This window comes from Grampus griseus (assembly GCF_964374135.1).
Source record: "Grampus griseus genome assembly, chromosome: 1".
NCBI lineage: Eukaryota > Metazoa > Chordata > Mammalia > Artiodactyla > Delphinidae > Grampus > Grampus griseus.
In genome coordinates this window covers 130,992,806-131,002,831 of record NC_139017.1, presented here as the reverse complement: position 1 = coordinate 131,002,831, position 10,026 = coordinate 130,992,806, and positions in this window count along the sequence as shown.

Sequence of the window (10,026 nt, the reverse complement as noted above, 5' to 3'; positions counted from 1 at the left end):
TATTCGCCTGACTTTAGTCACATGACCATATCTAATTGCAAGGGAGGCTGGGAGAATGTAACCTTTGGCTGGGTAGCCATGTGACCATCTGAAACTTTGGAGGTTTTTTAATTACTAAAAAGAAAACAAAGAGAATGGCTGTCAGGGCAGAGTTTAGCAGTCTTTGCCTCAGGCATGTATGAGTACATCCTCATGTTGTACTCCAAACCACTGCCTTCAGGTTCTGTTGCCAAATGTGGACGATGGCACCAGACTTCTTCCTTGTTTCCTCTAGACTCTCAACACCCCTCCTTGCAATGTCTTCCTGCTCTCATTTTACCATGCATCAAACATATCTGTAGATACTGGAACCTCAATTGTAGACAAGTTTCCACATTCTTACTGTGACACATGCAGTTCAAAATCACTGTGGTAAGTGACATAGGTGTAACCTTAAGATGTTCTGGGAACACATAGCAGAGACACATCTAACTCACGTGGAGAGGGCAGAGCTGGAGAAGGCTGACAGCAACACCTGGGAAGAGTTCTGAAAGAGCAGGGGTTCATCAATGCAAAGGCATTATGAGCAGCAAGAAGAGCGTGTGCAAAAACCAGGAAAGAGAGGGAGATAGTGCATTTGCAGAATAGCAAGTAGGACACTATTGCATGAGAGTCAAGTTTGGGTCAGAATGGGGGGTGTTTTTAGAAGATGAGGCTATGAAGGTAGGCAAGAAGCAAATGATGAAGGCCCTTGTAGACTCCAACTGTATCCTGAAGACAAATGGGATCTAATGTAGAGTTTTAAGGAGGGGAGTGACCCAAATGGATCTGCATTTGCAAAAGACACCTCTGATGGCTGGGTGAAGGAGGTATTGTAGCAGGTAAGATTGGGTGCTGCTAGAACAGTTGGGAGGTGATTAGAGAAATCCAAGGGAAAAAATTAACAGCCTGAAGTAGAGTAATGACAGGTCTGCCTCCAAAGCTCACATTCTTTCCATGCTAATGCTGGTTTTCTTCTCTATTTGTTTGTTTGTACAATGTCTCATTCCACAAAGGATATGGCATGACTTTCACAAATTCACAAGTACAGTTAGTGAATATGAATCCCGGTCTGCAAAGTCAGGTATATAAAAAGTATTGTATTCCTTTGTTTTCTATATGTCAAACTTAATATCTAATCCAAGCCCACTCCTACTGGGTAGGTGGGCTGGCCACCCTTCCCACCTGGCGTCTTGCCACTTTTGTGAGCTCTGCTTCCCTCTGCTCTCTCTAAGGCCACAGATCCAAAGACTATGAGAATCACTTTGGCTTCTGGAGGAAATCCTCCTCTTTCCAAGTTTCCCTCAAAAGCCCTTTCTCTCCATGCAGGACACTTAGCTCATCCTCCTTAAAGATTTTAGGCTTTTCTAAATGAATCCAGAAAGGGAAGTCAACCATAATTTTATCACCTGTAAAGCAAGAAAGCACAGAACTTGCATGCTACTTTCAGAGAAGAAGGAAGAAAAGAAAAGTCATGAATTAACATGTCAAAAATGGTCCTGTCATGATATCATGTGATTATTTCACATATAAGTAATTCATGGAGAAGGGAAAATAAAATAAAATGAAATTAGTGAGACAGCTAGTGCTTTGAAAACCACAACGTCAGCTCTGAGCTATCTAGTGACCAAAGCAAAAATGAAGACACAAACTAATATTGCAACTGCTCATGGCATCCACTAAAGAAAGCACATCTGTTTTTCAGAAGCAACATGGTTTTACCTACCCCTGGGATGAGAGGAAAGCTTCTCCACTGGATCCTTATGGAGTAGACACTGCATAATGCAGGCACCACCATGTTCAACAACATCCTTCCAATAATTACTTTTGTCTGATAACAATATAGGCAGCAGAGACTTAAAAAAAAAAAAAAAACCTTATAAATGGTCTCTGCGCTCAGCGTGCCCTGGACTAGTCAGGAACACAGGTAAACAGACAATTGCCGCATGTTGTTAAAGTACCATGGTGGAGGTGTTGTACAAAGAGCAAAGGAAACACTTTTTCAAGTTCCTAGAAGAAGGAAGGATAGAGGGAGCCCAGCACCCAAAGATCATGGGGGCTGGGATGAGGATGGAAAATGCTCAGGTCACAATAAATAGAAAAAATACAATCTCACATTCAAAACAAACTTATACAAAATACTGAAAGGAAGTACACTAAATTACTAGTTGTTATTACCAGGTGATCATATTGTAGATGATTTTTTATATTTTGCCTTGAGCTTATCTATATTTTCAAATTTTATGATAAGAAAGTTATTAATAGTTAGAGACTAGTTTTAGCTGTAACAGAAGACCCAATAAAAGCAGTTTTTAGTTTCTGTCACACATGATGTAATCCAGAATGAAATGATATGAGGTCTGGGATTTGCTTCAAAATAATGTGGGGCAGAGGAAAAGTGGACAGGGGCATAGATGAGTCAAGACTGGTCATGAGTTGCTAATTGTTTAAACTGGATGATGGATGGGTACCTGGGGATTCATTATGCTGTTCTCTATTTTAATATATTCTTTAAATTTTGTATAATAAAAAACTGAAAAAGCAAACAAATAAATAAGGAAAGTGACCTTGGCACATTAACCCCTCCCTGGTTCTGTTCACTCAATTGTAAAATAGAAACAATAAAAACACCCACTGCATAAGATAGTTGTGTGGATTAAATGAGTGAACATGTGTAAATTGCTCATAACAGTACCCAAGACTTAATTCATAACTATGATTGTATTATGATTGCTTAAACCAGGGACACAATGACCTCTTCAAGATCTCAGTTTCCATCTTTCTCCTCTGCCATCTCACGTGTGTTACCTGCTTTCATGGTTATGCGATGCTGAAGCTGTTCTAGGCATCACCTCCTTCTGTCGCCATGTCTAGAAGCAGAAAAGAGGTGAGGGTCTTTTTTGGTGTCCTCTTTTAAGACTCAGGAAACTTTCCAAGAAATCCCCTAACATGTTTCCCTTTCCTGTACTTCTCATTGGCCGGAATTGCATCATGTACCCATGCCTAAACGAGTCACTTGCCAAGGGGATGGATCTGCCAGGTGAGCTTAAACTAATCAAAAACTTATACCCTGGAGCTTTGTGAGGGTCCCTATAGTATACGGTACACAAATGCCAGAAGGAAGAAAACCATGGCTCTGTTAGGAAGGAAAAAAGTGAAAAAGTGGCTAATGGACAGTCAACAGATAGTAATTTCTCATGCCATGTTAGAAAACAGTGAGTAGTTTTGTGGGTCTGGTGCCTAAGATAATGTAAAGAACAGGAAAAGAGATGTCAGGTGATGGCAGGTGATAGACTGGGTGCCAGGCAGAAAACACTGCATTTTTTTCCTATAGGGAGTGGAGAGCCAGGAAGACTGAGGCACAGAAACTAAGGAAAGCACAATAAGGAAAAATATTACTAATTTTATTTTAACTCTGAATTTTCCTGAAGATGGTGTGTAATTCTATGCACATCATATGCAAATGCACTTATTACTCCCTCAAATATTTTACACAATTGGATGTGGTCTTTGCAAAAACAAACAAACAAACTAAAACTTGGTGGAAATAATGGACTAGTGGACTCAGCAGTAATATCTCTAAGCAGGGAAACAAGTTAGCCTTGGATTTGATATTTACATCTTAACTTCATTTTCTACTAAGACCTTTTTATTTTTTTAGCTTCTCTACTAAGTTCTTTTATGATTTGCCTTCAAGGACCTGGTGAATATCCATAGTCCCACCCCAGTGTCTACCCTAGGTGCTGAGTGTAATCATGTGAAGATGAATTCCACATGAGTCTTTTGAAGAAGACAGAGCCTTTTAAGATATCATTTAATTACAAGTGAGAAATGCATTATTTGATTCATTAAAGAAGACCATCAGGCACAGAGGCTGAACTCAAGCTGATGAAGGCTTTTCAAATTAAGATGCTGGGAGCTTCATTATTGGAATAAGTGTTGCTTACTGGAGGGCCTGCACATGTGATGAAATGCAAATGGGTCAGGAAGGAGAAATTAGGAAGTATGCTTGTCACTTATGAGACGTTCTTGTATTTCTGAACAAGAAAGCATGATATCAGCCAGATCTTAGCTGAAAAAGGGAAGCTTATGATTTTTGTCTCCATGAAAGTCAAGCTGCCCCTTCTCCTCCATTGGCAGAAGTAGTGTACAATGAGAAAGGTAGTAAGTGCTTCCCATGGATCTGGTATGTATGAAAATGAGGATGTTCTTCTTGATGCACAGAACCTTGCATAAGTTTATACTCGAATTTGTTGAATAAATGAATATTACCAACCCTGGTGTAAGCCAAATTCCAAGCCTGAGCAACTGAAAAATCAAAGTATATATTACATGGATCGCTAATTGTATCCTTCTTGTTATGTACAGAGGCTTTTAATTTAAAGCCTCTGTATGCAGTTACTATTCTAGGCACTGGGAACACAATATTGAATAAAACAGCAAAACTCTCTTTTCCCTTGGAGTTTACATTCTGATGGAGGATGATATAAAACAAACAAGATAAACATGTAATATATATCTTATGTGTAGGTAGTGATAGATGCTAAAGAGATAAATAAAGTAATTCAGGGGACTAGGGAAATTGGAAGGTGGTCAGGAAGAATTGCAAATTTCATATGTGGCCAGGGAAGGTCTCAGTTACATGATGACTGATAACCATTAATATCATAGTCCTGTTGATCAATATTTCTGGTTCTTCTTCTGGGCACATGATAGATTATATTTCCTTGCTACTTTGGAATTAGAGATGCCCAGTCACTTGCTTTGGCTGATAAAATATGAGTAGAAGTGATTTGTGCCATTTTGGCACATAAGCTTTAAGAGCTAGTATAAGATTCTTCATGTTTTTCCTTCGCCCGTGCCACAGCAATGGTCCAAAAGTGCTGTTCCATCATCTTGGGACCTGGAGTGAGGATAACATGGGGCAGAGCCCAGCCACCCCAAAATGGACATGCATTATGACTTGTTTTAAGCTGCTGAGTTTCAGGGGTGCTTGTTACTGAAGCATAACCTAGCCCAACCTATCTGATACAATGAAAATTGATTAAAGACCTGAAGGAAGTTGAGGAGTAAGAAGTGTGAATATTTAGGGAGGAGCACTCCCAGCATGGGTAATAGTGCAAATGCCTCAAAGTGGGAATATGCTTAGCATTTTAGAGTCAAATGAGTGAGGAAATACAGTAGTAGAAGATGCAATATGAGAAATTATGGGCCTCCAGATCATATCGGGTTTTGTGTACCACTGTAAAGATTTTATTTTTTTCTGTAAGTGAAATGTCAGTCATTAGAAAAGGAATAACATGATCTGACTTAAAATTTTTAAAAACATTCTACTTTGTTGTTGGGGATAAATTGAAGTGGGAGTAAGATAGGAGCAGGGAGAACAGTAAGGAGGCTTTTGCTTTAAATCTAGGTGAGAGAGGAGAGTTGCTTGACTCACTGTAGTAGCTGTGGAGGTGGTGAGAAATGGTTGGATTCTGGATATATTTTTTATATAAAGCTGATATAATTTGCTGGTGGATCAGATACAGGTTGGAAGAAAAAGAATGGAGTCAAGGATGACTCCAAGATTTTTGCCATAAGTAAATGGAAGGCTAGAGTTGCTATTTCCTGAAATGGAGAAGACTGTGGTAAGTTTGTTGGGGAAAGCACAGGACCTCAATTCTGGACAATGTTGAGTTTGGGATGCTCTTTAGACTCCCAAGTAGAGATGTTGAGTAGACAGGTCCATGATGGAAACATAAATCTGGGGTCCACTGGTGTGTAGATAGTATTTAAAATTATGAGGCTCGATAATAGCACCAAGGGGAAAAGAGTGGAGAGAAAGGCATGGAGGGCTAAGGATTGAACTTCTTAACTGAATGCTAAGAGATCAGGGAGATGAGGAGAAACAGCAAAGCAGGATAAGAAGGAGCTGCTAATGGGTAAGAAAAACAACAAGAAAGTGCATTGAAGAAAGACGTTCAGCATGTTAAATTCTACAGAAAGGTCAAATGAGATGAGGTCAGAGAATTGAGCATGGGATTTAGAAAATAGTGGTCATTTGTAACCTTGATAAAAACAGTTTGCCTGGAGTGATGTGCCAACAGCCTGATTAGACTATGCTCAAGAGATAATAGAAGAAAAGAAATGGTGACAACTCCTTCAAGGAATTTTGAAAAGGAAGTAATAAAAAATTAAAAAAAGGAGCCTTACTGGACAAGAAATGGAGTCAAGAGAAGATTGGGAAACAGATGGGAGAACTAACAGCAATTGTGTAGGCAAATGGAAAAGATCTACTAGAGAGGAAAAGATTGATAATGCTAGAGAGACAGGGGAGATTGCAGGAGCAGTGTTCCCACATAGACAAGAGGAGATGAGACCTAGTGCACAAACAGAGGGGATGGCTTTTGCTAGGAGTTCATCTGGGAGAAATATGCACAGATGCAGAGAGGTGGTTGCATATGGAGATGGGAGCATGTGCAAGTTATTATTTGAGTGCCTGTGTTTTCTTAGTGACATTGGAAGCAAGCTCATGAGCTCAGAGTAAGGGTGGCATTTAAGGAGAGATGAAAAGGTATAAAATGGTGGTTGAGGAGAGTGGGAAAGTGAATGGAATCAGAAAATAGACTGTGACTGCCAGGCAGCATTGAAGTGAGTAAACAAGAATTCAAGGGAGACCAATGAACATGTTAGTGTGGTTTTCTTGGGCCACTTTCAGCTGTGTGGGTAGATAAAGAGATGGGTTTACACAGGGTGGCGGTTTGCCATAGCAGTCTGATGAGGAAACAAAGGGGCAAGACAGCTGAGGATTTATACAAGGGTGCAATGGTGTCATAATTAGCGATGGAATTTAAGTTGACCATTGAGGAAATGAGCAGGGTTAGTTATTATAAAATACATTAGGATCAATGAATTGTGAAAACAGTAGTAGTGGCCACGGCTAACTGAATGCCTACAATGTACCATCACTGGGGTAGGTGCTTAACATTAATTAATGCTAATTTACAACAACCTTGTAAGGTGGATTTTTTTTTTAATAAATTTATTTATTTATTTTTGGCTGTGTTGGGTCTTCGTTTCTGTGCGAGGGCTTTCTCCAGTTGCGGAGAGCGGGGTCCGCTCTTCATCGCAGTGCGCGGGCCTCTCACTGTCACGGCCTCTCCCATTGCGGAGCACAGGCTCCAGACGCACAGGCTCAGTAGTTGTGGCTCACGGGCTTAGTTGCTCCGTGGCATGTGGGATCTTCCCAGACCAGGGCTCGAACCCGTGTCCCCTGCATTGGCAGGCGGATTCTCAACCACTGCACCACCAGGGAAGCCCGTAAGGTGGGTTTTATAATTCCAAATGTATAGATTGCTAACAGACTGACCTCACATATTGTGACCACAAGTGAAGCAATAAGAGATAGTTGAAACTCAATCAGTTATCATTTCAATATCAAATACACAATGCATATATTCAATATCAATAACAAGGGTTATGTGACTCTAGGAACCTGGAAAAAATGGGAAGGTACTTACAGATGTTAAGGTTTTGCCAAAGAAATGCAAAACCCAACCAAGAGACTGACTTGGGCAAGAGTTACAGGCTTCCTAGAGCATACACAAAGAAATGTGTATAAATTGACTGCAGGGACGAGAGCAACACAAATAGCCACTTCTTGAAATTGATCTGCAACTATGAATAAAGTTCAGCACATCCAAGCAGAGTCAACAGGAATCCAGTCAGCATCCTGGCTGAACTCTGGAGTCTTTGGTGACAAACAAGCAAACTCAGAAAGGCAACCCACGTATGACATGGGGAGATATACTGGTTTTCTAAGTGAGTTGTGAGAGGAGTCAGTCCAGGTAGCTGAAGTTCCAGGTCTCTCAGTTGAAAGAAACCTCAGTGACTTTTGATGATATTTGTCTAAACAAATAGAGAATTGTTAAATATTAGTCTTTAAGGCTGAGGAATCTATGCAAGTTTTACATATTTCTAATGTTTACATGACTTTGGCCAAACAAAGTGACAGACTTGTGAATCCAACTTACATTATGTAATTGAATACCTGATTAAACTTGTGATTTTCATTTGAAGTCTCACTAAGTTTATCTACTGTATTAGAATATCTGAGAGTTACAGTTACCCACATTTCTAAGCTTAATTTATTAGACTTAAGGGTTTTTTTTAATTAAGGAAATTTTATTTGTTGTCAGACAACTGAAATCCCTAAGAAAGGGATGAAATACATTAAACTTATAAGTGCACTTTAAAATATTTGAAGACGTTTAATTAACCAAGTTTGTAAATGAAAGTCAAATGCTAGTCATAGGCTTCTTAAAAAGTTATTGTTAAAATTTACCAGCCTTATCTCACTCCCTCTTGAGAGAGCACCAGAATCACAACTAACCGCTGAACAATCATTGACAGGAATACACTGGAACTCACCAAAAAAGATACCTCACATCCAAAGACATGTTGGGTGACTGTTTGGGTGATTGGTTGGGTGACTCGCAAACTGGAGAACAATTATACCACAGAAGTCCACCCACTGGAATGAAGGTTCTGAGTCCCATATCAGGCTTCCCAACCTGGGGTCCTGCAATGGGAGGAAGAATTCCCACAGAATCAGACTTTGAAGGCTAGTGGGATTTGATTGCAGGACTGCAACAGGACTGGGGGAAACAGAGACTGCACTCTTGGAAGGCACACACAAAGTAGCGTGTGCATGAGGACCCAGGGGGAAGGAGCAGCGACCCCATAGGAGACTGAAGCGGACACAACTGCTAGTGTTGGAGGGTCTCCTACAGAGGCGGGGGGGTGGCTGTGGCTCACCACAGGGACAAAGACACTGGCAGCAGAAGTTCTGGGAAGTACCACTTGGTGTGAGCCCTCCCAGAGTCCTCCATTAGCCCCACCAAAGAGCCTGTAGGCTCTAGTGCTGGGTTGCCTCAGGCCAAACGACCAACAGGGAGGGAACCTAGCCCCGCACATCAGCAGACAAATGGATTAAAGTTTTACTGAGCTCTGCCCACCAGAGCAACACTCAGCTCTACCCACCACCAGTCCCTCCCATCAGGAAGCTTGCATAAGCCTCTTAGAGAGCCTCATCCACCAGAGGGCAGACAGCAGAAGCAAAAAGAACTACAATCCTGAAGCCTGTGGAACGAAAACCAGATTCACAGAAAGATAGAAAAATGAAAAGGCAGAGGGCTATGTACCAGATGAAGAAACAAGATAAAACCCCAGAAAAACAACTAAATGAAGTGGAGATAGGCAACCTTCCAGAAAAAGAATTCAGAATAATGATAGTGAAGATGATACAGGACGTTGGAAAAAGAATGGAGAAAAAGAGTGAGAAGATGCAATAAGTGTTTAACAAAGATCTAGAAGAATTAAATAACAAACACCCAGAAGAATTAAAGAACAAACAAACAGAGATGAACAATACAATAACTGAAAAGAAAAATACACTAGAAGCCATCAATGGCAGAATAACTTAAGCAGAAGAAAGGATAAGTGACCTGGAAGATAGAATGGTGGAATTCACTGCCACAGAACAGAATAAAGAAAAAAGAGTGAAAAGAAGTGAACACAGCCTAAGAGACCTCTGTGAAAACATTAAACACACCAACATTTGCATTATAGGGGTCCCAGAAGGAGAAGAGAGAGAGAGAAAGGAACCAAGAAAATATTCAAAGAGATTATCATCAAAAACTTCCCTAGGGCTTCGCTGGTGGCACAGTGGTTGAGAGTTGTCCCCTGCCTGCCGATGCAGGGGACACGGGTTCGTGTCCCAGTCCAGGAAGATCCCACATGCCACGGAGCAGCTGGGCCCATGAGCCATGGCTGCTGAGCCTGCGCGTCCAGAGCCTGTGCTCCGCAATGGGAGAGGCCACAACAGTGACAGGCCCACGTACTGCAAAAAAAAACCCAAAAACTTCCCTAACATGGGAAAGGAAATAGCCACCCAAGTCCAAGAAACACAGAGAGTCCCAGGCAGAATAAACCCAAGGAGAAACATGCAAAGACATATAGTAATCA